The 26,454-nt window shown below is 40.4% G+C and overlaps 1 long non-coding RNA gene across 3 annotated transcripts in view; it reads right to left on the bottom strand.

Annotated features, from left to right (window-relative positions):
• The window catches only part of LOC138742986 (uncharacterized), a 187,533-nt gene that overhangs the window by 159,331 nt on the left and 1,748 nt on the right, over window positions 1-26,454 (bottom strand). The window contains exons 2-4 of one of the 3 annotated variants that reach the window (XR_011344571.1): window positions 24,545-24,595; window positions 23,717-23,802; window positions 22,176-22,444 (exon numbers count right to left, since the gene is read on the bottom strand). This is a non-coding gene — a long non-coding RNA (uncharacterized lncRNA). Of the gene's footprint in view, window positions 1-22,175; window positions 22,445-23,484; window positions 23,583-23,716; window positions 23,803-24,544; window positions 24,596-26,454 lie in introns of those variants that run through there. The other 2 variants (XR_011344570.1, XR_011344572.1) reach the window with 2 other exon arrangements.

Raw genomic sequence — 26,454 nt, 5'->3', positions numbered from 1 at the left:
AGTGTTACAGTCAGTCCTAAGTGAATACTTTGCATCAGTATTCACAAGAGAAAAGGACATTGATAATGGTAAGGTGCAATTGAACAGGCCTGTGTGTTGGACAATATGGAGATTAAGGAAGCGGAAGTGTTGGATCTTCTTAAAAACATCAAGATATTAAGATTGATAAGTCTCTGAGTATAGACGCTATTTCCCCCAGGCTGCTGTGGGAAGTGAGGGAAGGTATAGCTGGGGCAGTAGCTATGGTCTTTAAATCCTTTGTAGCTGCAGGGGAGATGCTGGAGGATTGGGGAATGGCAAATGTAGTCCCCTTATTTAAAAAAGGTAATAGGTAGAATCTGGAAATCATAAACCAGTGAGTCTATGTCAGTGGTGTGCAAACTAATGAAAAGGATTCTTAAGGATAGGATCTATGAGCATTTAGAGAAGTACCGTCTACTCAAGGATAGTCAGCATGGCTTGTGAGGGGAAGATTGTGAATCACGAGTCTAATTGAGTTTTTTGAGATGATAACAAAAGAAATTGATGAGAGTAAGGCGGTAGATGTGGTTGATATGGATTTTATCAAAACATTTGACAAGGTCCCACATGAGAGATTCATCCAGAAACTCATGAGGCATGGGATCAGTGGACCCTTGGCTGTGTAGATAAAACATCAGCTTATAGGAAGCAAGCAGAGAGTAATAGTGGAAGGAATGTATTGTGCCTGGAGGTCAGTGACTAGTGGAGTGCCGCAGGGATTTGTTCTGGGACTCCTGCTCTTTGTGATTTTCATAAATGTCCTGGATGAAGAGGTGGAAGGATGAGTCAGTAAGTTTGCAGATGACACAAAGGTTGGAGGAGTTGTGGATGGAGCTGAGGGCTGTTGAAGGTTACAAAAGGTTATAGATAGGATGCAGAGTTGGACAGAAAAGTGGCAGATGGATTTCAATCTGGGTAATTGTGGGGTGATAAATTTTGGAAGGACTAACCTGAAGGCTGAGCACAGGGTGTGGGTGAATGGATTTGGAGTCCAAATCCATGCATTCCTCAAAGATACCACACAGGTTGATAGGATAGTTAAGAAGGCCAATGGGATGCTGGGCTTCCTTAACAAGGGGATTGAATTCTGGAGTAGAGAGGTCATGTTACATATCTAGAAATCTTTGAGAAGATCACACAGAGTATTGTGTTCAATTTTGGTCATCTCATTATAGGAATATTTACCAGGAAGTTGCCTGGATTGGGAAACAAGTCTTATGAGGCAAGGTTAGCAGAGCTGGGACTTTTCACTTTGGAGCATAGAAAGATGCGAGGAGGATTGATAGAGATCTACAAGATTATGAGAGGCATAGATAGGGTGATCAGCTAGCACCCGATTCCCAGGGTAGGATCAACAAACAGCATAAAGTATATATACAAAGTGAAGGGAGGGAAGTTTAGGGCAGACATCAGGGGTAAGTTATTTTACAAAGAGAGGGGTGGGTGCCTGGAAGGCTTGGGATGGTGGTGGAAGCTAAAACATCTGGGGAATTTAAGGGAATCTTAGACAGACACATCGATGAAAGGAAAATAGAAGGTTGTGGGGTAGGAAGGGTTTAGTACTTTTTTTGGAAGGAACATATGGGTCGAAACAACATTGAGGGTTGAAGGGCCTGTACTGTACAGTATTTTTTAATGTTCTATGATATTAATAGAGGAAACCAACTTTCCTGTGTGAACTGGGATCCTTTAAGAGTAAAAAGTTCATGGGAGGAGGAATTTTTAAAGTGCACCAGGAGAGTTTTTTGAGCCAGTACAGTATAGGATATATTGGAAAGTATAGATAAACAGTACAGAGACAACATCTTTTTAGAATCCATTTAAGAGTCCGATAACAGCAGGAAAGGTACTATTCTTGAATCTGAAAATTTGTATTTTCAAGCTTGGGTATTTTCCACCAAACAGAAGGAAACGGGGGTGCGGATAGAGGGTAACCAGGGTAAGATGGGTTCTTTAACATATTGGTAGCTTTCCAAAAGAAGCAGGAGGTATAAATGTAGATAGAGTTAATGATGGCCTGACCCATCACAGCTTTCACAATGCTCTGCAGTTTTTTGCATTCTTAGTCAGAACCCAAGCTGAGATTGATCTGGACTGGATACTTTCTATGGTACATCTACAACAAAAGTGACTTTGGGGACATTAAAGATATTGCGGACCTGCCATGACATTCCAGAGTACAAATGGAATGGCCGTAGTCCCATGGAAACCAGATTTGATAAAGAAGGTGGATTTCTTCCCGTTGCATTGATAAATTAGTCTGTTGTTTCTAACAACCTAAAAAAAAATGATTGTTAGAAATCATTTTGAAGTGTGGCTGGAATTTTCTGCGGGTGTTTCTAGTCTATGGGCATTAAGCTCTAAAAGTTCCTCCTCAAAACTCTTCAAAGTCTATTCTTGTTCCCGAATGGGAATTTAGCAACACGTGGCCATACCTACTACAGATAAAGTAGCAAAACAATAAAGCAACTTCTCTGGACCTTTATAAAACATGAAAATGAGAGTTGCTGCAGTCTCAATCTTCAGTTCAAAGCCAGCATCATCACCGCAATCTCAAATGTTCTGATGATAAATGGTAAGGAACCAAAGAGATACCATTGAAAGAGGAGCACCCTGCCATTCTCTAACTCTCTCCAATAATCAAGTTCTCCCTACTAAAAATAATTTTCAAAAAAACATATTGCTAGCAAATCACAAACCCAAATTGGTGATTTTACTTTTTTTAATCCTTCATTTACATCCGCATTGCTTTGTTTTGTTTTTAATTTCAAATCTGTTGGTTCCCCTGAATTATCTCAATTTTCCATTTAAATGTAAATAGCTCAAGAACATATCCCATTAGTAATGCTTTTGATTACATCATTTTTGAAAGTTTTTCTTCATTTTAATCCAAAGACAATTCAACCCTCCACTTCACTGTGGATTAGGGAATAATGAGAGTTTTCTGTTTCTTCTTTGCTATTCATTCCAGTTGCAAATATCCTGCTCCTGTTTAGAATTATATCACATTGCTTTGACTCAGTCACATTTCAAGGACTGATGTATCGGAAAGGTTTTCTTTCCTCTCCTTATGCAGTAAAATAAAAGCATGCTCTATTTTATGAGTTGAGTTGACATTTTCATCCACTTATTCCAAATCATTTGTCACACAAATCAATTTTGTGCATATTCCATCATTTTGGGGCAGCTTTTGTCTTTACAGCTTTGTATATTTTCCTGCAATTTCCTTTTGAAAATCTCTTTATACCATTTCATTAGTTTGAAGGCAGTCTTCAGAATTACCATCTGTTTAACCTATTCTTGGTGCAGAGCATCTTTGCTGTATGTATATAGGTCATCACGCAGCTGCTTAGCATTTAAATGTGCACACACTTTTACACAATTCTTACTGCTTAATAATGGAGAAAGCAGATCAGGAGTAGTGAAATGTAAAAAAAATGGCTGAAGATACACTGTTTATTGACACAATATTAATCAATGTGCTATCATTTGGGAGGTATGGGGGGGGTGGGGGGAATACAATTAGGATCACAAAAGCAAGAAGTTTCCATATCAACAAATAAATGGTATTAAATCAAAATTAGACAGCATTTTACTAAAAATAAGTACAGTAAGAAACAAGTATAAGCAATTCTGCTCAACAACCCCATTCTTTCTTATTGTGTATCAGTCCTACTTAATGAGCTTCTACCCAAATCACCAATCTATCGTCATACCAGAAATTTATTCACTTGTTTCTAATGGTCCATTTATTCTAAGTGCCAAAATGCCACCTTGATAACTTATTTCATAGCTCTATTACATTTTATACAGTAGAAATAAATTCTACTGATAGTTCCTGCTACCTTTAGATAGGTAACCTGCGATTGCTTGATATCTTAAACATTTGCCTCATCAACTAATCACATTAATCAACTTTTCAATTTTGGAAATACCAGGTCACTTCTTTTGCAATGCTATCAACCCAACATCGAATTCCTTTCTCCCGTAGTTCTCCATTTATTCTTCTGGTAATCTTGATGATCCGTCAAGAACAATGAAATAATGTCTACGGTAAGGTAACAAGAACTATGTGCAGTTCTCCGGACAAGGCACAAGAGAGAAAAAAAATTTTGTCAGCACAAGATTTCAATCATTCCATAAGGAACGTAAAGACAAAATTTTCAAGTCGGAAAATATGGCAGTCAATTTTAATTCAGTGAAGTCTCACAAATAACAAAACACAAATGAGACACTGCCCTAGAGAATTTAAAAGTTGGGGAAGACTCCTGACACAAGACCTAAATTTACTACATGCATGATGTGACCATCTGGATGTCGTAGCAGCCCAATAAAATTAGACATTTTAAATCATGATTTCATGGAATTCCAATAAGTGGACTTAGTTAAAATTTCCCTCTTATTATTGTTGGATACTGAAATAAATCAATTCTGTAATCACAGCTCTCTGAGTAGCTGTTTCTTGTAATTCACTGTGATGATCCCTCGGAGTGTGTCAATAATTATAGGCCAGGGGTTGGGAGGGGGATGGGTCTCAGCAGTATGATGTTATCCGCAGAAATTTACCCATGTAGCAATGGTTGTAAAAAATTGCTTTAGGAATGAGGACGTGGTTCAGTGGAATATTTGTTCAGAGACTTTTTTTTTAATCTCCTCATAAATAAAAATGATAAATTAAAGGAAAATTTGTTTCAGCAGACATTCAAACGGCACTTCCTTGTCGTTGCTGGACAATTTCCATTAGAGCATCATTACAGTCAGGTTCTTCCTCCCCTGCAGTTCAAAATTGGAACAGTTTGAACTACAAACACTCCAGACTTACCATTAATTCCATCCTGTCTGCTAATTAGAGGAGGAGGGGGGTTTGAAAAAGCAAGGGAGAATTCACCCTCCTTGTTTGAGTTATATTTTCCTTCTGTCAGTACAGGTGAACCAAGTTTTTTTTAAAAAATGCCTAAAAACAAGTATTCTCTCATTCCCCATCCTTACCACATCAATTCTATTTACTGCCAACAACTTAGTGAGGAATGGGTAAAAGTCTGGCAATTGACTCAAAAATTTCTGGGTTTTATTTTGTAGAAATAATGCACATCAGCAGAAACCACGTTTAGTGCCAGAGACTAAATAAAAATAGTAGCTTTAAAGCACCTGTATAATGTAAAACCAAGTTATGTATGACATGGAGAAAGCCAGTGAAAGGTTTAGAATTTGAACATTATTCAGAAATATTAGCTTAGTAAAATAACAGCAAGTGTGCTGAATCTGATATAGACAATCACTCTATTTATGTTAACTACATTTTCAACAGAGAAATGCATATTAAAAAAAAATAGAAGTGGAAACAAGCCAAAAGGTCACTTAAAGTACTGATTTAGCCTTTACTACAGTCCAGATTCCTTGATGGTTCCTATATATCTTGATTTCCCTGGCAACTGAAAAGCTGGGAATAATCAATGACCAAATATTCAAAGCTCTCTGGAGAAGAGAATTCCCAGCAAAGATGGAATGACTCAGAGGAAAATGAAATGACTGATATATCAAAGGGGTAGACATTATTGAGGTATGGCCAGTAGGCAATAACCAATCATATTTAAAGTGCATTGCTTTAGGAAGACTCTAAGGATGAACAAAATCCAGGGAGGATAAAGTACTTCTGCAGAAAATTACTGAGCACAGAGCTGAAAGAAATCTAATTTAAGATCAGGTTTATTACATGCACAAAGTTACAGTGAGAAGGTTCATTTTTCAAACAGTCCAAATGGTCAACATAGGTATTGAATTATACTAAAAGCAGTTTGGAGTTACAAAGAACGATCAGTTAGAATAAAGCAATATTATGTCATCAGTGTGCGGTTCAGTCAGGAGTCAGATAATGGCAGGAAAGAAACGGTCCTTGAATCTGGTGGTGTGTGATCTTACAGTAGTGATCTGACAGGAAGAGGGAGAAGAAACTATGGCTTGGATTGGATGAGTTCTTTCATAGGTTGACTGCTTTTCTAAGGCAGCAGGAGGTGTAGATGAAGTCAATGTAGGGGAGGAGGGTTTGTGTGATGGTCTGAGCTGTGTCTTGCACTTTTGGCCAGAGCAGCTCAGTTCAAGTCAAGTCAAGTTTATTGTCATCTGATTGTACAAGTACAACAGGATGAAACAGTGTTCTCCGGTACTCACTGCAAAACATGCAGACACACAAGACATAACACACGTACAGCCAAACAATAAATAAATAAATATTGTTTTGTACAAATGAGAGTCTCGGATGGTTAGTTTGAGCAGTTCATTCAGTCAATTCGCGTTCTCACTGCCCTTGAGAAGAAGCTGTTCCTCAGTCTGGTGGTGCTGGCTCTGACACTCCTGTATCTCTTCCCCCAATGGGAGCAACTGAAAGATGCTGTGTGCAGGGTGGAAAAGGTCCTCAATGATTTTGTGCGCCATTTTCAGATCCTGATAGATCACATTGATGGTGGGGGGGAGCGGAGTGGTGGGGAAAGGAGACTCCAGTAATACTCTCTGACACTCTTTTAGATCCTGTGGATTGGCCTCCAATTCATTTCTCTGCAGCAACCATTCCACACTGTAATGCAGCCGGGCAGCTTACTCTTGATAGAGCTTCTATTGAAGGTTGATATAATGGTGGCCTGCTTCAATCTTCTCAGGGATTGGAGCCGCTGTTGTGACTTTCTGACAAGGATGGAGACATTTTGTGCTCATGATACGGTAGGTTACTAGTTAAGTGAACTCCAAGGAACTTGATACTCTCCACTCTCTCCATTACAGAATTGTTGCTGTGTAGTGGAAGGTGGTCATTCCTGGTCCTCCTGAAGTCCACAATCATCTTATCTTGTCCTCGGCTCCTGCTGTTACTTTCAAACCATATTATGGTATTTTCCACCTCTTCTCTATAGTGCGACATAATTGTTGATGAGGCCAATAACTGTTGTGCCATCTGAGAATGTTAGAGATGGACCTGGCAATGCAGTTGTGGATCAGTAACGTGAACAGGAGTGGGCTTAGGAGGTGCGCCAGTGTTCAGCCTGATGGTGACCAATATTCTGCTACCGACCTGGGCAGACTGTTGTCTTTTAGAAATTCCTGATCCAATTATAGAGCAATGAAGCACCCCGACTGTGTGGAAGTTTGGGGCCAAAGTAAAATGCTGAATTTCCTCAGGCCTTTGTGGATGTGGAGTTGCTGGAGCACCTATTTGACCATTTCATTGGCATGGATAGACCAGGACAGGCCATTGGAGATGTCTACCTCCAAGAACTTAAAATAGCTATTTTGTCCACTTCAGCACTGTTGATGAAAACGAGTGAGCTCCAGTCCTCTTCCAGAAGTCTGAAAATGAATAATGGGCTGGAAAGTGGTACTGTGGTATAAAGAAAAATCAGTCATGATCTTATTGAATAATGGAACTGATAGGAATGGCTGAATTGCATGCAAAAACAAAGAAGATAATGTAATAAAAAGCTGTCTGGAGGAGTGAGGAGCGGTGGTCATTCGAGATTTTGATTGTGACAGGTTTGTTAAAAACCTCGCTGCGTGGATTCAAACAGGGAACAGTGGGCCCAAATATGTATGGTGAGATTTCACAGAAGGATAATGGAGGTCAAAGTGCAAGGTTTGGTGGTAATTTTTTAAAAATAATGAGTGTTTTTGCCAATTCTAAATTTGACATTAATTGTCATGGATTCAGAGGTTAAGTATTTACAGATGACACTAAGCAAGATGGTGGAATAATCATGCATTTTCATGGAAAGTAAACCATCTGCTGGACCAGTTACGCAAGTACATGTCTTCAAGAGAATATTAGAGACAAGGAGCTAGCCATTTCCTCCATTTACAAGATACAAGTCAGAAGTGTGATGAAATCTTTTCACTTGTCTGGTTGAGTGCAGAGTCACCCACTCTCAGGAGGTCAATGCCATCCAGGAAAAATGACCCCATTTGATTGACATAACATAAATCCCTTTTATTTACTCAGGTGACACTGATGGCTCATCCCAAATCTATGACCTCTACCATGATAATGGAAGCAAGTTCATGAAAGCACACTGCCTATTCATTCCCCTACAAGTGATGAATCGTCCTGACTTGCAAATGTTCCACTCAACAGCACCTTCACCAAGAGTGCAATAACATCTACTCAATTTGAACATGTTGTACGAGGGATGAGTAGGTTTGATGAATAATGATGGTGCCAAAGATACCAGGGAAGGTTGTCTGAGGGTCCAGCATGACAATTGAGCAGTTGGAAAGTTAAGTGAAGCAATGCAAAGTGGAATTTAATCCTGTCAAATGTGAGATGATGTATTTTTGGATGCCAAACACGGGTAGAACATACACATTGAATGGTCAGTCCTGTACATAATGATGATAAACAGAAGGGCAGATCTGAAATCTAAATTTGACTGTAGGGTACTCATCCATCGATGACTCCAATTTTCAGTGCAGATGGATAAGATAGTAAAAAAGCGAATCGGATGTTTTCCTTCCTCAGTCATGGCATAGAATATAGAAGGCTTGAACAACATAGAACACTGCAGCTCAGTACAGGCCCTTCAGCCCTTAATGTTGTCCCATTTATTTCTTAAAAAATTACTAAACCCTCCCTGCCTCATAACCTTCTATTTTTCTTCCATCCATGTGCCTGCCTAACTCTTTTAAATGCCTCCACCACCATCCCTGGCAAGGCATTTCAGGTACCCACAACTTTCTGTGTGAAAAACCTACCCCTGATGTCTCTCTTAAATTTACCTCCCTTCACTTTGTACATACGTCTTCTGGTGTTTGCTATATGTGCCCTGGGAAAAAGGCACTGGCTGTCCACCCTATCTATGCCTCTCATAATCTTGTATACTTCTATTAAGTCTTCTTTCATCTTTCTCTGGTCTAAAGAAAAATGTCCCAGCTCTGCTAACCTTGCCTCATAAGACTTATTTTACAATCCAGTAACTTCCTGGTAAATTTCCTCTGCACCCTCTCCATAGCTTCCACATCCTTCTTATAATGATGTGACCAGAACTGAACACATTATTCCAAGTGTGGTCTCACCAGAGATTTGTAGAGTTGCAACAGGACCTCTCGACTCTTGAACTCATTCTCTCTCTTAATGAAGCCCAACATCCCATTGGCCTTCTTAACTACCTTAGCAACTTGCACAGCGACCTTGAAGGATGTATGGATTTGGACCCCAAGGTCCCACTGTTCATCCACATTCCTAGGTAAATGACCATTAACCCTGTACTCATCCTTCTGGTTTCTCCTTCCAAAATACATTATCTCACATTTATCCATATTGAATTCCATTCTACCACATTTCAGTCCAAATCTGCATCTTGACTATATCCTTTTGTACCCTATGACAACTTTCAGTACCATCCACAACTCCTGCAACCTTTGTATCATCCACAAACTTACTGACCCATCCTTCTGCCTCTTAACCTAGGTCATTTATAAAAATCATAAAGATCAGGGGTCCCAGAATAGATTCATGCAGAACTCCACTAGTCACTAATATCCAGACAGAATACTTGCCTTCCACTACTACTCTCTGCTTTCTACATGCAAGCCAATATTTTTTTTTAATCCATTTTACAACTTTATAAAGCACTGGAGTATTATGTGCAGTTTTGATCATCACACCACAGGAAGGAAGTAGTTGCTCTGGAGACCACCAGATGTTGCCTGGATTGGAACATTTCAGATATAAAGAGAGAAAGGATAGACTAAATTTGTTTCCCTTGAAGGCATACTAAATTATGAGCAGGAAAAATAAGGAGGATAACATTTTTTCTCTCCTTTGGCAGGTGTGTCCAAAGCAGAGGGCACATAGAAAAGAGGTAGGAGATTTAGAGGGGATCTGATAGAGATTTTTTTTCCCCCAGATGATGATTGCAATCAGAAATGCCTGCCTGAAGAGGACCTGGAACCCAATACAGTTCCAGCATTTAAGAAGCAAGTGGATAAATAATTGAATTGCCAGACTTAGAAGGCTATGGACCAAATGCAGGTAAATTGGAGTCGTGTGGATAGGTACAACTGGAGGCATAAAGGGCCTGTTTCTGTATTGTACAACCTTGTGACTCTATGGCGATTAAGGATGAGGAGTAAATATTGGCCTTGCCAGCAGTGCCCAAATGCTAAAAATAATTATAATTTTAAAATCTGCTGTGAGAGTGGGAATCTCTTCAAGTTTGAACTTAAAATTTACGTTCATTGTCATGTGTACTGAGATAGAATGAAAAGGTTTGTTTTGTGTGCTATCCAGCAAATCTATTTATCCATACAGCAGAATAAAACACAATATGGACAGTAGAGATACAGTGAGAGGTAAGTTCAGGGCATCATTATTTTACTGGTGAGACATTTGTTGAGTAATCTGATAGCATGAGTAAAGAAACTGTCCCTTGAACCTGTGCATGATTTCACAATTTTAAAACTTCGTAATTCTTCCCCTTGGGAGGATAGTGGTTGGTGTGGTGGGGGAGGGTTGGGGGTTACAATAAATCCTTCAGAATGTTGACTGCTTTTCTGAGGGATCAGGAGGGATGGGTGGAATCAAGGAAGGAAAGAGAGGATATGAACCGCATTCTCAATTCTCTGCAGTTTCTTGCAATCTTGGGTAGAGATGCCACACTGTGATGTAACTTGAAAGGGTATTCTCAACGGTCCATCTGTAGATGTTGAAGGGTGTCAGGGACGTGCCAAATTTCCTTTGGGTTCCTGTGGAAGTAGAGGCTTTGGGGCACTTTCTTGGCTGGCCCAGGGCAGGTCATTAGAAATATTTACTCATTGCAACTTATAACGGTCTACTATCTGCATCACAGTACCATTTATTTGGAGAGAAGAGTTACTTCCAATTCTCTTCCTGAAATCTACGAACAGCTCCTTAGTTTTGCTGACAGTGAGGGAGAGGTTGTTGTCCTTCACGATGTTACCCCATGTTGATGACTTTGATGTTCTCTGAAAGGCAATGCCTTCTTGTCCAAAAGGCAGTTTGAGAAAATACTATCATGGATTGGTGAACCATGATGGGAATAACAGAATTGAATTACAAATAAACAAGCAGAATACTGCAATCTCTGACCAATTTTTATCCCAATCTTAGGCATTCCTGGGATATGAGATGACTGACAAAGGCTAATGGCAGAACGGTAGACTCTTCACGGATGGACACCAGGGTCAAATCTCTGACCTCCCAGGGAGAAAAAAACCCACATTTGCACTATGCCTCAGGGAAGGCAATAAATATACTTGAAATTCTTTGACATTGATTTCTTTAGGAGAGATTCTTTTTGGGAGAGAATGTAGATTGAAGGAATCAGCACAACCAAATGTACAAGAAGCAAGAACAAATTTAAGTGCTTTTGGCAGTCAGCAGCTTTTGTAAAGAAAAAATTGATTTGATGGACTCTTTGCCAAGTCAGTGATGAATTGGATGACAGCCTCAAAATAGACAACAAAGAAATAAAAATGAACAGAACTCTGGTAAGAATTTACAAATCCACTCATGTGCCTCTGGGTGATTTAGGGTGAGAGGGTGATGGCAAGAGGTGCACAAATATTTGGAAAATGTGAGGGTATTTTCTGAGAATATTTTGTGGCCTTGGCCTGGCTCACAATTTCTGTGTCAGATGGCTATCATTCATGCACCATTCATGCAATATCTAGGTAGGTGCTTCTTGGCAGTGCTGGGATGTACTTTATAAATATGACCACATCTGCTTTAACTACACAGCTGACATAAAAACTTCCCCATGTTAAGCAATTGATTATCTAACTTCAGAGAATCAGAGATCTGAAAATACTGATTCATAAATCAAATTGGTAAGACCATGAAGTATATAAATACAGTTATTCAATGATGAAAAAATGGAACACAAAAGCAGCCTCCATCAGAATGCAGGACTTCAAACAGCCATCACTGAGGCAAGTTCAACACCACAGGAGTTTTAAAAAGCCAGCGATCAGGGAGTTGCAAACAGGAGCCACTCAGTACATTTGAACAGCATGAGAGATTTAAAAGGACATTATACAGACCATTTAAACACCATGGGAACTACCAGCAGCGGACCCACGGGTCATGTAAAGAAGACCTGACCCTGTGGACGCAGAGGGGGAGGCTACAGATTAAGCTGAGACATTGGGCCCAAGGCTTCCGCTCCCTACAATCTTCCTGGCCAAAGTGCAACCCTTGGAGAACAAACCTGATGAAATCCAAGCCAGACTTCAACATCAGAGAGACATCAGAGAATGCTGTGTGATGTGTTTTACAGAAACATGGCTAAACGTGAACATTCTGGACACGGCGCTGCAGCCCAAGGGCTACACCCTCTCCATTGCACTGACTGAACACCAGCATCATGAAAAACCACGGGAGGCAGCATTTGTATTATCATCAATTCGTCATAATGCACAGATGTGATGGTCCTGCTCATGGAACATCTGGCAATCAGTGAACTGCCATCATCCTGGTCACAGTGTACATTCCACCCCAGGCAAACGTCAGGCTGGCACCAGAAGGACTGAGCACTGTGATTAACAGTCATGAAACAAGACATTCTGATGCCTTCTTCATCATTGTAGGGGACTTCAAACAGGCCAACCAGAAGATGCCTCTGACAAACTACCATCAACACCTCACATGCGAGACCAGAGTAGCCAACACACTTGACCACTGCTACACCACCATGAAGAATGCCTACTGTGCCATACCACGACCGCACTTCGGCAAGTCTGATATCATGGCTATACTTCTAGTCCTGGTGTACAAGCAGAGACTGAAGACCACAGCACCAGTAGTGAATATGGCAAAACTATGGTCAAGGGAGGCAGAGTAATGTCTGTAGGACTGCCTTGAATCGGTGAACTGTAACATATTCAAGAATTTATCTGAAGACTTGGATGAATATGCAACATGTGTCACCAACTTCAACAAGACCTGTGTGGACGAATGTGTGCCCACGCACACATACTGGGTGTTCCCCAACCAGAAGCTCTGGATGAATCAGAGGATTTGCAACATGCTGAGGGAGAGAACAAAGGTGTTTAAGGCCGAGGATCTAGATATGTACAAGAAGCCAAGGTACGTTCTGCGGAAGGCCATCTCTAAGGCAAAGTGGCAATTCTGCAGGAAGCTAGAGACAGAAACATGCAGGGAGTGAAGGCCATTACAGCCTACAAAGCAAGGGTGAACACTATAGATGGCTGTGATGCTTCATTATCCGATGAGCTGAACACCTTCTACACCCACTTTGAGAAAAAGAACCAAACAGTGTCTAATAGAATCCCTGCAAAGGCTGAGGACCCTGTGATATCTGTCTCTGAGGACGATATTAGAACATCATTCAAGAGGGTGAACCCTCGCTAGATGTCAGGTCCTGATGGCGTACTTGGCAGGGCACTGAAAATCTAAGCCAACCAACTAGCCGGAGTGCTCATGGACACTTTAATCCTCTCATTGCTGCAGTCAGAGTTTCCCACCTGCTTCAAAAGGGCATCAATCATACTGATACCCATGAAGTGTAGTGTGAGCTGTCTCAACAACTATCACCCAGTAGCATTAACTTCTACAGTGATGAAATGCTTTGAGAGGCTGGTCATGGCCAGAATTAATTCATACCTAAGCAAAGATCTGGATCCACTGCAATGTGCCTATCAACACAATCGCTCCACAGCTGATACAATATCTCTACTCAACGCTGGAACACCTTGAAAACAGCAACTCGTGCATAGGCAGCTCTTCATCGACTACAGCTCAGCCTTTAATACTATTATTCCCTCAGTGCTGGTAAAGAAGCTACAAACTCAAGGTGTCTGTACCCTCTTCTGCAACTGGATCCCTGACTTTCTCATCAGAAGACCACAATCAGTACGAATTGGAAGCAATATCTCCTCCTCACCGATTATCAACACAGGTGCACTCCAAGGATGTGTGCTCAGTCCACTAGTCTACTCATTATACACTCATGACTGTGTGGCCAGGCACAATTCCAATGCGATCTACAAATTTGCCGATGACACCACAGTTGTCGGCAGAATCACAAAAGGCCATAAGGAAGTGTCCGGGGGGGGAGAAAGATCGGCTCATTGAGTGGTGTCACATCAACAAACGCACTCAATGTTAGGAAAACCAAGAATTGTGGACTTCAGGAGGGAGTCAGGAGTACATGACTCATTCCTCATTGAGGGCTCAGTAGTGGAGAGGGTCAAGAACTTCAAGGATATCTGGAGCCTCCATGTTGATTCAATCTTGAAGAAGGCCCGCCAGCGGCTATACTTTAAGAGGTGCTTGAAGAAATTTGGTAGGTCACCGAAGACTCTCGAAAACTTCTACAGGTGTACCACAGAGAGCATTTTGACTAGTTGCATCACTGTTTGATATGGAGGTGCCAAATCACAGGAGGGTTGTTTACTCGGCCTGTGACATCACAGGCACCAGACTTCACTCCATCGAGGACATCTACATGATACAGCTTCTATCCTCAAGGATCCCCATCACCCAGGCCACACCCTCTTCACTCTGTTACCATCAGGAAGGAGGTACAGGAGCCTAAACATGAGCACTCAACAGCACAAGGACGACTTCTTCCCCACTGCCATCAGATTCCTGACTTATCAATGAGCCATAAACACTGCCTTACTTTTCATGCACTATTACTTTTATTTTATTTATTTTTATATATATTATTTTTGTAAGATGGTTCATAATATGAATGTTTGCACTGTGATGCTCCTGCAAAACACCGAATTTTTGTGACTTGTTCATGACAATAAATTCTAATTCTTAAGATGTTTATTTGGATTTTTGAGTGCACTGTTCCTGGAATATCATAAAAGAGATATTAAAGCAAATGATAACATGGAGAAATTACTGACAACCATATTCCAGACTTACCAGGGCATAATTATCTGGAAACATAGTTGAGCTGTTTTTTTCTTGCGCAAGATCAACAAAACATCAATTGAGGTGGCACGGAAATAAACTTCCCACTTGGTGGCAAGGCCATAATAAGGGAGCATAAAATGTTGTAATACCTGATTGATCAAATTTACATAAAACATAGAACAGGTCCTTTAGCCCATGGTGCCTATACCGAACATGATACCAAATTAAACTAAAACTTCTGCCTGTGCCTGATCAATGTCCTGCATATTCATATGTCCACCTATATAGTTAAACATATCTGCTTCCAGCACTCTGTGTCAAAAAAAACTTGTCTCGTACATTTCCTTTAAACATTCCCTCTTTCATTTCAAATCTACACCCTCTCAGGAAAAAAGGTTAGGAGCAAGTAAGATACAAATACAAGTTTTACTTGATGTAATAATGTATAGTGAGGTGGACTAACCTCTACATTAGAACAGCTGAAATAAGGTAAATATATGCTTGAAGGAAAAACTTTCTGCTCACATGATTGAGGAGGCAATAAGGAATATGGAGAAAAGATATTAACAGGTAATGAGTTTAAGAAAATGGGGAGGTGGTAGATATGGAATATAAATACTTATGCAGACCATTAGGGGATAATTTCTACACACATTCGGACCACTATTCAAGCAAAAGACACAGTATAATGTTTCTGTGGAGCATAAGATCTTAGTGGATGGAGCAAACAGTATGGTTGCAGTTGAAGAATTATGTTGCTGGAAAAGTTATCCGAAGAAAAGTCCAGGAAATTTCCAGTTTACGGCAAGATTCTGTTCCTGAGAGCAATTCGCAATCCAAACGATTTGTGAGTTGAAGCGAAGTTTGTGGCAGAGGATCACAGAAATGATTGTAATGGGAGAGTGAGAAAGCACAGAAGGATTAGCCGCCAGTGCCTGCACACACTCAGAGAGTGACTGGCTGAGCCTAATCAACGATCTCAGTTCTGAGCTACTCAGTTCAACTCAGCCCTCTGTTGTTGTGGCTTGAGGGCTAGGACTATGGGAATGGGGAGAGAAGGGACAGGAAATGTTTCATATCCACCATCCATTCTGCTAGGCTCAGTGCCTGTAAATCAACCATTCATAACCCAGGGGTCACCTGTACCCTAAATATCATGCACTAACTCCCCCCAAAAAAGGACACATGGCTTATTATTGCTCCCCTCCACTGTTTTCCAGGAGAGAAATAAGGCTGATGCCTTATTTGTCATGGGGGTAATCCGTCTGATATTGAACCTTCCTTAATTTTTCTTCCCATTGAAGACAGGGAGAGTTGGATAATGGTTGACTGAGCTAATATTAACTGCCTTTACACCAACACCAAAAGCTACAATCACTGTGATTAAGGAATCACAGGAAATTCTCTTCAACTGCTATCAGTGAAGAAAATAGCTAAATGTCCTGCATCTAACCTCATCAGATCCTAAGATAAAACAGATAGAGACCATCTCTTTCAGAATAAAGGATACCAAGTTTAATTCCTCAACTATTCTTTTTGTGAGATAACTTCAACCATAGCAGAAGTTAGAAGGGAAGAAGGGAAGGGAGAAGAAGGGAAGTTGGAAGAAGAAAAAGGAGAAGAAGAAGAAGAAGAAGAAGAAGAAGAAGAAGAAGAAGAAGAAGAAGAAGAAGAAGAAGAAACAACTGTGGACAAATATTCAAAGATGACATAAGGATCTTTGAGAGATACTGTTCAGAAACAGGCTCTTGAACCCACCGAATCCATCCTAATTACCCATTGACACTAATCCTACATTAATCTTATTTTTTATTCTCCCCACATCCAAATCCACCATCCATCCCTCCTCCACTACCATCCCCCATCCTCCCCCCCATAGACTATACCTCTTGCCTACACATCTGGGTTAATTTAAGTGCCAAATGAGCCAACTGACCTGCATGATTGTGGAATGTGGGAGGAAATCAGGGCACATGTCGTCACACTCTTACAATGCTTAATTAATAAACCTGAATTAAGAATACACTGTTTAAAAGACAAAAGCCAGTGCAATGTGTAAAGTAATTTGAAAAAAAAATCAGTATTGCAGTTTTTAATTATGTAAAGTTCACTTTAATCAGATAATTCCAGTAACTTACAAAATTTAAATTTGAACCTCGGTTCCTGGCGCTAATTGTGTTGCGGTCACAATTAACTCTCTTCCCTCGCGCTGACAACCTGACTCACCTCCGCACCAGTGACCCAGTCAGGTCCCCGGCGCAACCCAACTCACCTCCACACCAGTGTCGCAGTCAAGTCCCCGGTGCAACCTGACTCACCTCCACAAAAGTGTCCCAGTCAAGTCCCCAGCGCAACCTGACTCACCTCCACAAAAGTGTCCCAGTCAAGTCCCCAGCGCAACCCGACTCACCTCCACACCAGTGACCCAGTCAGGTCCCCGGCGCAACCCAACTCACCTCCACACCAGTGTCCCAGTCAAGTCCCCAGCGCAACCCGACTCACCTCTGCACCAGTGACCCAGTCAAGTCCCTGGTGCCACCCAACTCACCTCCACACCAGTGTCCCAGTCTAGTCCCCGTGCAACCTGACTCACCTCCACAAAAGTGTCCCAGTCAAGTCCCCGGCGCAACCTGACTCACCTCCACAAAAGTGTCCCAGTCAAGTCCCCAGCGCAACCCGACTCACCTCCACACAGGTGACCCAGTCAGGTCCCCGGCGCAACCCAATTCACCTCCACACCAGTGACCCAGTCAGGTCCCTGGCGCAACCCAACTCACCTCCACACCAGTGACCCAGTCAGGTCCCCGGCGCAACCCGACTTACCTCCACACTAGTGACCCAGTCAACCCAACTCACCTTCACACTCATGTCCTAGTCAGGCCCTTGGCTCACCTTCCTCATGCTGACAACCCAACTATGCCCGTGTCCCAGAATGGCCCTTGGTGGACCTTACTTTAAGTTTGAAACCCGTTCATGAGTGCTGTAACTCCGTTGCACTAATCATTGCGTTAACTGTGCCACCATCATAATTAAGTAACCACCCCCCCACCCGAACCCCAGGTTTACAGTTAAAACCTTACTAATATACAATAAAATAATAATAAAGACAAAGACCTCATACCAAGCAGGGATAGGGAGACACTTTGGGAGAGTCACCGCTGCCACAAGCAGCACCAACCTGGGTGCCACCATTTCATTCAAACACAACTTTATTGTAACTTGACCGGGGAGCACCACTGGTACAATATTTTCTCCCAAGGGGTTATGTGTTGCTTCAGAGAACGTTCACGTTTACAATTTAAAATTGTATTTAAGCTTTTATTTAAAACTTTATCTATTTGAAATCCATTTATTTACTCCATTTTTTTGCTGGTTGCTTGAGTTTCTGGTTGACTGAGTGCCAGATAATGGGGATTTTACTGTACTAAATTGGGAATGGGAATGGAAATGATGATATGTCTCTGAACATCAGTAATTTATTGCAACAAACAAAAAACAATACCAGGCTGCAGTGATCACATCCACTGCCACAAAGAGTCAGTGTTGTCAGTGTCACACCAGGACTTTCTCAACTCCATTCAGTAATTCAGCTATTGATTGGCCTCAATTTTTAAAAGAGCTCTTGTCAGATTAGCATATTTTTAATCCCAGACTAAAATTTGATACAGTCTTTATATGTATTTATTCCAACACCATTTCTAGGACCAGTTCTGAGTTTTCAATGGCGTTATGATTTACTCATCATTCTGCCTCTTCTCTTCCAGCGCCTCTTATCTTCCAAGTTCAAAAATGGAATGTCCACTGGCACAGGCTATCCTTCAAACACACGTATCTTCCACAGTAAAGTCACCATGGCATCTAAATTCTTTACCTTCTTATCCAATACAAATATCCACAAGGTGTAAGAATAGCGATAATAAATTAGATTTCTTTAAATAGATTAATATTTTTAAAAATGATGGAAAATAATATTTATTGCTTGCATCCTGCATAATGATTTATAGATTTTACACATTAGTCTTCCTGGCACAGAGCTTGTTTCACCATGCCAGATTTGATCTTAGAGACTGGGACACTATTCAAAATTTCAATCCATTAACTCCAGGCGAAGAGATGGATAATTTGCCCATGAATGAGACTGTCTTGTTTTGCTTCTGAGTCGAATGCTGGAGTTCTAATCGAATAATTACCTTGCGCCAACCTCATGTTTGTTTGCTCTCGATATTCAATAAAATGAAATCTAAACTATAAATTTACTCATAAAAAAAGGCTTCTGGTTTAATAAATCTGCTTTGAAAATAACAGTGCAATACAATTTAAGCACACATCGAAGTACATAATTATGAAAACCTGATCATTAGGCTATGTATTACAGCAAAGTACTGAATGAGAAAACCAGCACCCAAGCAATAAATTCTGCTGAAGTGCAGAAGCATTGTTACACAAATAATGTAAAAAAAAGGTACAATTACTTTTCCTGCACCCTGCGAGAAAATAATAAATCAAATAATGTTAATATTTGTAAGATCATTAAATCAGCAGAATATTAATTAGAAGATCATTGGAATGGAATACTAATACCAAATAAAACAAGCTGCATCTCTTTCCATTGAAATGCCTCATAAATATAAAGGAGAGAGATTCTCCACTATTTGCAGGCAGTCTATCTCTCACATCATCAGCGTTTCAACTTATCTCACTGATGATCAAGTTCATTCATGATGCACCTCTGCCTGCTTCATGAAAACGATGCAATATATTGTTCTGTTGAGATCTGATTAGAAGAACGAGACATCAATCCAAGGAATATCTGGCTTCTAGAATCGAGATCACCCAACTTCCACAAATTATATTGACAGAAATAGTCAGAAGGTTCCAGCTAAATCAAATACTAATGAACCAGTGGAGGTCATAATCAACCATTATGTACCATTATGTACAGTATCAAGTTTTCACTTTGCTAACATCACTGACCCAGATCAATTGGTCATTCGACTTATATTCGATTGTGGATTTCAGCTTTGTGCTAAAATTGTCTTCTCAACTCATATTAGAGGGTTCAATTCAAGAAGCAATTAATGAGATGTTAGTACCTTCAGTTCCTGAATCAATCCAATGGATTGACAACATCAGCCCCTTTCACACTGGCACCTTGTCCTAGTAATGGAAGGCCAATCTACCGGTTAAAAGACCAGTGTGAAAGCTCTTTAATTGGCACACAGGCATCAAATCATGCCGGGAATGGACTGCATAGGTAGGTGCCCAGTGTGAAAGGGACATGGACTATCTAGTGAAGCGTTGATGATGTTTTGGTATGTGCAGGAAACAAAGGAATAAATAGAAAGTATAAACTAGTGGTTCTCAACCTTTCTCTTCCCACTCACATACCACTTTATGTATTCCCTATGCTATAGGTGCTCTGTGATTAGTAAGCGATTGCTTAAGGTGGTATGTGGGTGGAAAGAAACAGTTTGAAAGCCACTGTTTTAATTGTACCTAATTGACTAGTTATGTGAACGGTTTCATAACTCCAAAGGAAATGGGCCAGTGACAATTTTTCTCAAGCAAAATATTTCAATAACAATTGGGTCTAGAACAGTGAATCTCAACCTTCCCTTCCCAAACACAAACCACCTTAAGCAATCCCTTACTAATCACAGAACACCTATGGCATAGGGATGACTTAAAGTGGTATGTGAGTGGAAAGAAAAAGGTTGAAAAACACTGGTATAAACTTTGTATTCAATTTACTAAATCCTGATAAATCTATTACAATCTTGGATTTAAACAAATTTAATCAGGCCTAATCATTATAACATAATCAACCATTATGTACAGTATCAAACAATTTATAAACCACTGTAGTAATGTGGTAGCAGCAATAAAACCAGCCACAACATTTATTAAGACTGTGGGAAAGTCAGGGATGAAATACATTCATCAAGTTATGGCAGACCTGCCCTCCCAGAATTCCATTTGGTGAAAAAGGGCTGTATGCATGGAGCACACATGGAGGGTTTTCTGCTGCACAGAAGTCTGGGAGGGTAGATCTGCCATCGCTCGATGCATGTATTTCATCCCTGACATTCCCACAGTCTTTATAAATTGTACAGCTATGTGTTTTATACGACTTTCCCACAGAATTTTATAAATTTATAAAGCTTTATATAGGTCAGCACAACAGGGGCTGAAGGGCTCATGCTGTGCAGTACATAAAACTTAATTATGTAATAATTAGGCATGATTCATTTTGTTTAAATACAAGATCATTATTAGTGGATGCTTCACTCAGACGTCACTGATGGAGGATAGGCGTTAAGTGTGAAAGGATGCAGAGAACCAGTTATATGTATGAATGGCAAAAACATTTTTTTCAGCTGGATCATTGGCCAATTTACAGATTAACCAGTTAGAAAAGGGTTATTGATTCCCAGGAGGAGAAACTTACCTTTTTCAGAAATATTATGCAAAATACTGTAGTTTTGTATCTCTGAGAGGTGATCTCTTTAAGGTTCTGAGAAGATTCATCAGAGTGGATATTCTGAGGAAATTCTCTGCAGTAGAACCCCTTCGACCAGAAACTTTTGTCATAGGATAAGGAAAAATTACTTCTTTTAGAGAGCTGCGAGTTTTTGAAATTCCAGTGGAGGTGGACCATATGTTGATTTTGGATGATTGGGGAATGAAGATTAAGGGGATCCTGTTCAGAATCAGAATCAAAATTTATGCTCATACATGTATCATTGTTTTGCAGCATCATCTCAGTGCAAATGTTTAAATGAACCACCTTAAAAAATAAATAAATATAGTGCAAGAAATGTGAATGTCAGATGGTGTCTGTGGTTCATTGCTTTTCGGAATATGATGGCAGAGGGTAAGATTCTGTTCTTGTGCTGTTGCGTGCTTGGCTCGTCTTTAGGCTCCTGTACCTTTTACCCAAAGGTAGCAGAGGGAAGAGGGCATGGCCTGGGCAGTGAGGGTCCCTGAGGATAGAGGCTGCTATTTTAAGACACCACCTCATGTAGATGTCCTCAATGGAGTGAAGTTTGGTGCCTGTGATGTCGCAGGCCAAGATAACATGTTTCTTCTTGACCTGAGGGTTTGTGCCTCCATTCCAGCCAGTGATGCAACTAGCCAATATGCTCTCTTGTAGAAGTTTATGAGAGTCTTCAGTGACATACCAAACCTCCTCAGGCACCTCGCAAAGTAAAGCTATTGGTGAGCCTTCTTTGTGACTGAATCAACATGGAGGCTCCAGGACAGATCCTTCATGGTGTTTACATCCAGGAACCTGAAGTTCTTGACCCTCTCCACTACTGAGCCCTCGATGAGGCCTGGGTCATGTTCCTTGACTTCCTCCTGAAGTCCACAATCATCTCCTTGGTTTTGCTGACATCGAGCACAAAGTTGTTGTCGTTACACCATTCAACAAACTGACATATCTCCCTCCCGTTTGCTTCCTCATTGGCGTTTGTGATTCTGCCGACAATTGTGCTTTCATTAGCAAATGTAGATACCATTGTAGATCTCCTCAACCTACAAAATATTCAAATGAGTACAAACATCAGGCTGACTAGAATATTGTTGAATGCAAAGTGGCTATGGAGCACTGAGGTAGCAGCAAACAAGCACGAAACTCAAAAGACTGAACAACAGGCTTTATTCCAGTATAAGTCTGAACACCAGTTCATGCCCTGGTGGCTCCCTGTATGACTGGCTTAGGAGGAAGCCGGCTCAGGTCAGCTGATTGACAGCCGGCTAGGTGGAGTCATCCCCCTAGGTGGGCTATTCAGGTTGGCTGATTGACAGCCAGCCACGTGGAGTCAGCCCCTTAGGTGGCCTTCCTGCCGGCACAGAGATCGCCTCCTGCAGTAGGCTTGTGGTCATATCACCACAGTGGCCTATCCCAGCTTCTATTTCCTATGGTGTGCTGACTATTTCTCCTTTCTTTCCTTCCATTCAATTTAAACTAAAGTCTTGTTGGTTGAATAAATCTGTTCTTAATTCAGGTAGAATCATGTTCAACTTCACAAATGAACACATGCAGTGTACAGTCTCAATTAATGAAATAATTTGTTGAGCAAGGAACACTTACCCATGAAGATGCCAGGGTAATCCCTTTTATGTGCTTTAAGAAAATCATTGATATTTTACCTCATCACTGTGAGACAAGTAAAATTACTGACATTGACAGGCCAATTAGCTCTCTCAAACTCCTTTTAAAAGCATCATTTTGGAAGTTACATGGACACTTTATTGGATGGAGATACAGTTCCTGGAAACATACCATGTCACGTCAAAGATTTGAAAAGGTTATGACTTATATGATGGCAAAGTTTGTTTTTATTAGTCAGCTACATTGGAGAATTATTTGTAATTTTTTAGTAGAATTGCTCTACTTAATATTTTCAGTGGAAATCTTATGATTTAATTAAATCTGTAATTTTAACCAAAATTAATTGATGAAATATTTTATTGTAGAGTTGCCCAAAGGATTATTGCAATGTTCCTTCCTTCTTGCACTCTGCTCCTTTTGTTATGGAAAGAAAACTTGTCAACAAGTTAATGTAAGTTACTTAGTGTTGAAAATTCAATTTTACTTTGACTCTCCTTAAGAAGCTAGATGAGAGCTTGTTACTTTGCCTTGGAATTTAATTACTTTGAATGCTGTGATCTGAGGGTTTAATTGAAAGAAGAAATGAGAAGAAAAGGAGGTGGAATACCAAAAATCGAAAATAGCAACAGAAAATGCTAGAAGTAAACAATAAGTCTGTCAGCATCAGACAGATTTGCACCCAAAATGCTAACCTGTTATTTTCTCTTTTCAGATGGTGACAGGTCTTCCGCCTTGCATCTCAGCTTTTCTTTTCCTGTTCTCATTTCATTAACTAAGGCTGGGAAGAAAAACAAAATTGTAAGAGCTTCTTGAAAATTATAATGAAAGACCCTGATATAAATAATTTGAATAAAGAATACATATGACAATTAAATAGCTCAAAATGTTCAATCACCCATTTGCCAATTTGATCCAGCAACATTAATTCTTATCTTCACAGTTCTTTTTGGTACTAATCCATTAATTGGATATGAACATGGGCAGTGCCCATCAGGAGGCCTTGGTATCACTTTGTGCAGCCCAGCAGGTTGGCAATCCTATCATTACCTAAATACCACCCAAGCCATGGTCATAATAGATCACAACAACCCAACCAGGGAACCATGTTGAGAATATTACAGGTGAGGTCATTGGAACCCAACCAGGGGACTGCATGCTGAGACTACTGAAGGGGAGGTCACAGAAACTCAACAAGGGGACTATACTGAGAGCACTGCAGGTGAGGTCACATGAATCCAATCAGGGGACCATGTTAAGAATGTGTGAGGAAGTGGCAGTGGTTGTGGAGAGCGAGAGGACCAAATTTGGCAGCAGAGGCCAGTGTGATCAGATAGGCTCTGATAATAGGGAGAGTGGAAACCAGACCACACTCAAGACAGCTATGGGACTAAACTGGAATAACCATTATGCCAGATCCCTGCCCAGAAACTGCTGTGATTTTTGATCTAAGTGTTAAATGTATTAAAATTAAATGCGACTATTATAATGATTAATCTTCATTACATTTTCTGTGAACTTACTTTTTGTGGATCCAAAATGGCGCTGGAGTGTGGTGACATGTTGCGAGCTGCCTTTGTGACAAGCAAAACAAAGTTTTTCTCTGTATCACTGTTTTGTGACAATAAACCATCCAATTATTTAGATAATGCTAAGATATAGAATGTCACTGCACAGATGCCAAACTTTGTCAATTGTTCCACAACATTTTAATGCTCAGGGTCTGAATAAAGTACACTTGAAACTTCACCATGTGGCCAAATGATGATTCACAACGACAGGACAAAGAAGAACATTAATGATATAATAAGCAATGAATATATAAAATAAGTCTGTATGTTGGGTGACAAGAAAAACATGAAAATGCTCAGAAAAGTTTCTCACTGAATCAAAAGTCTCGTTGGTGGTCTGGGAATGGGCTCAAGCTTGCCTCCCTTCCTCTACTGATGGCTCATTGGTTTGTTAGAGGAGGCCGACAGTAAGCAAAAGAATACTTGTGTTGGCCTGTCGGTGAGAAAGTTTGAGTCACTGGTAAAGAAGAGAGTATTCTCCAACTGTTTAGAATGGAAGAAGCCCATGCTGTCCACAAATCCTCAGTACTCCTCGGGCAGTGAACAGGTTGAATCACTTTTCTCTCTTCTCAAATATATTTTCAGCATGAAAATCACTATTTTTCCTTGACTGTTCTTGTATTCTTGGCCTGAACCCAATATGTGGCACTCCATGCCTTCACCTTGCCCCTCTCAAGACAGTTTCATGACTATTTCAAACATTTATAAATATCTTGGACAAACACTGAATTAAAATAAGATTTAAAATATAAGACAAAAAATAGATGGAAGCACATGAAATTAATTATAAACAACATACAGTATATGATGAAATATTAAAAAAATAAACAAAAATATAATAAAACCGTTCAGCCCGCTACAACCTTCTCTTACTTAAAGTCAGAATGCTCAAGAAATTGAATGAGACCATGATGGAAAAATCAGGCCTCATGAACCAGAGCTGAAACTACCCCTAAACTCAGTAGTGACACTAACAGTAGAGGGAAAGACATCTGACATTCAGCACGGTAACAAGCCATTTCAGCCAACGAGCCCATGATGCCCAATTTACACTAAATTAACCTATATTCCATGTACATTTGAAACATACCAGGGGTTTAGGTTAATTCAATGTAAATTGGGTGGCACTGTATGGTCTATGTGGCAATGCACAGGCAAAGCAGTCATGAATGTGCAGATCTGTGGAAAGTACATAGCCAGCAGTCCTCTGACAACCTGTTGACCAAAGGAAATACAATCCATTCCTTTTTGTCTCTGCTACACAGAGATCATTATTTCAAGACTTCGTTCATAATTCTTCTCCTGTTATTAGTCATTTGGAGGATTGTTTGTCACTTCCATTGTTTTTCCCGCACAATGTACAGACATCAGGACAAATGAATCACATTTGAAGTGTTAGCATGGACTCAGTCTCATCTATGAGGCAGAACTGAGGAGGTCAAACTCTGCAGGATTTGGACAGATAATCAAGGTTGGCAGTTCAGTATTTATTAAAAGAGCTTTAAGCTTGCTGGAGATGCCAGTTTTGGACTGAATATGAAATCACAATCATATGTGCTTACTGCAAAAGATCCCAAATTAAACTGAATGGTTTACTGTCACAGACATCAAGATGAAGTGTTTTGTTTTTGCGGTCTATCCAAGCAAGTCAACCCATTCTTAAACACAACAAAGTGCAGGTTATTGTGTCATGGTCAGTCAATAAGTTCAGGGTAGTATTACCCTGACAAAGTGCAGGATGTAAGCAAGTATGGCTAAACAGAGCAGGACATCATCTTTTATCAATGAGAGATCCCATGGCATTTTGTGAGGAAGATATTTATTCCTCAATCAACATGGCCAAAAATAGATAAAGCTAACAA

The sequence above is a fragment of the Narcine bancroftii genome, chromosome 9 (genome assembly GCF_036971445.1).
Source record: "Narcine bancroftii isolate sNarBan1 chromosome 9, sNarBan1.hap1, whole genome shotgun sequence".
Classification (NCBI taxonomy): domain Eukaryota; kingdom Metazoa; phylum Chordata; class Chondrichthyes; order Torpediniformes; family Narcinidae; genus Narcine; species Narcine bancroftii.
The sequence above is the reverse complement of the archived record's forward strand: the minus strand, read 5'-3'. Positions and strand labels throughout refer to the sequence as shown.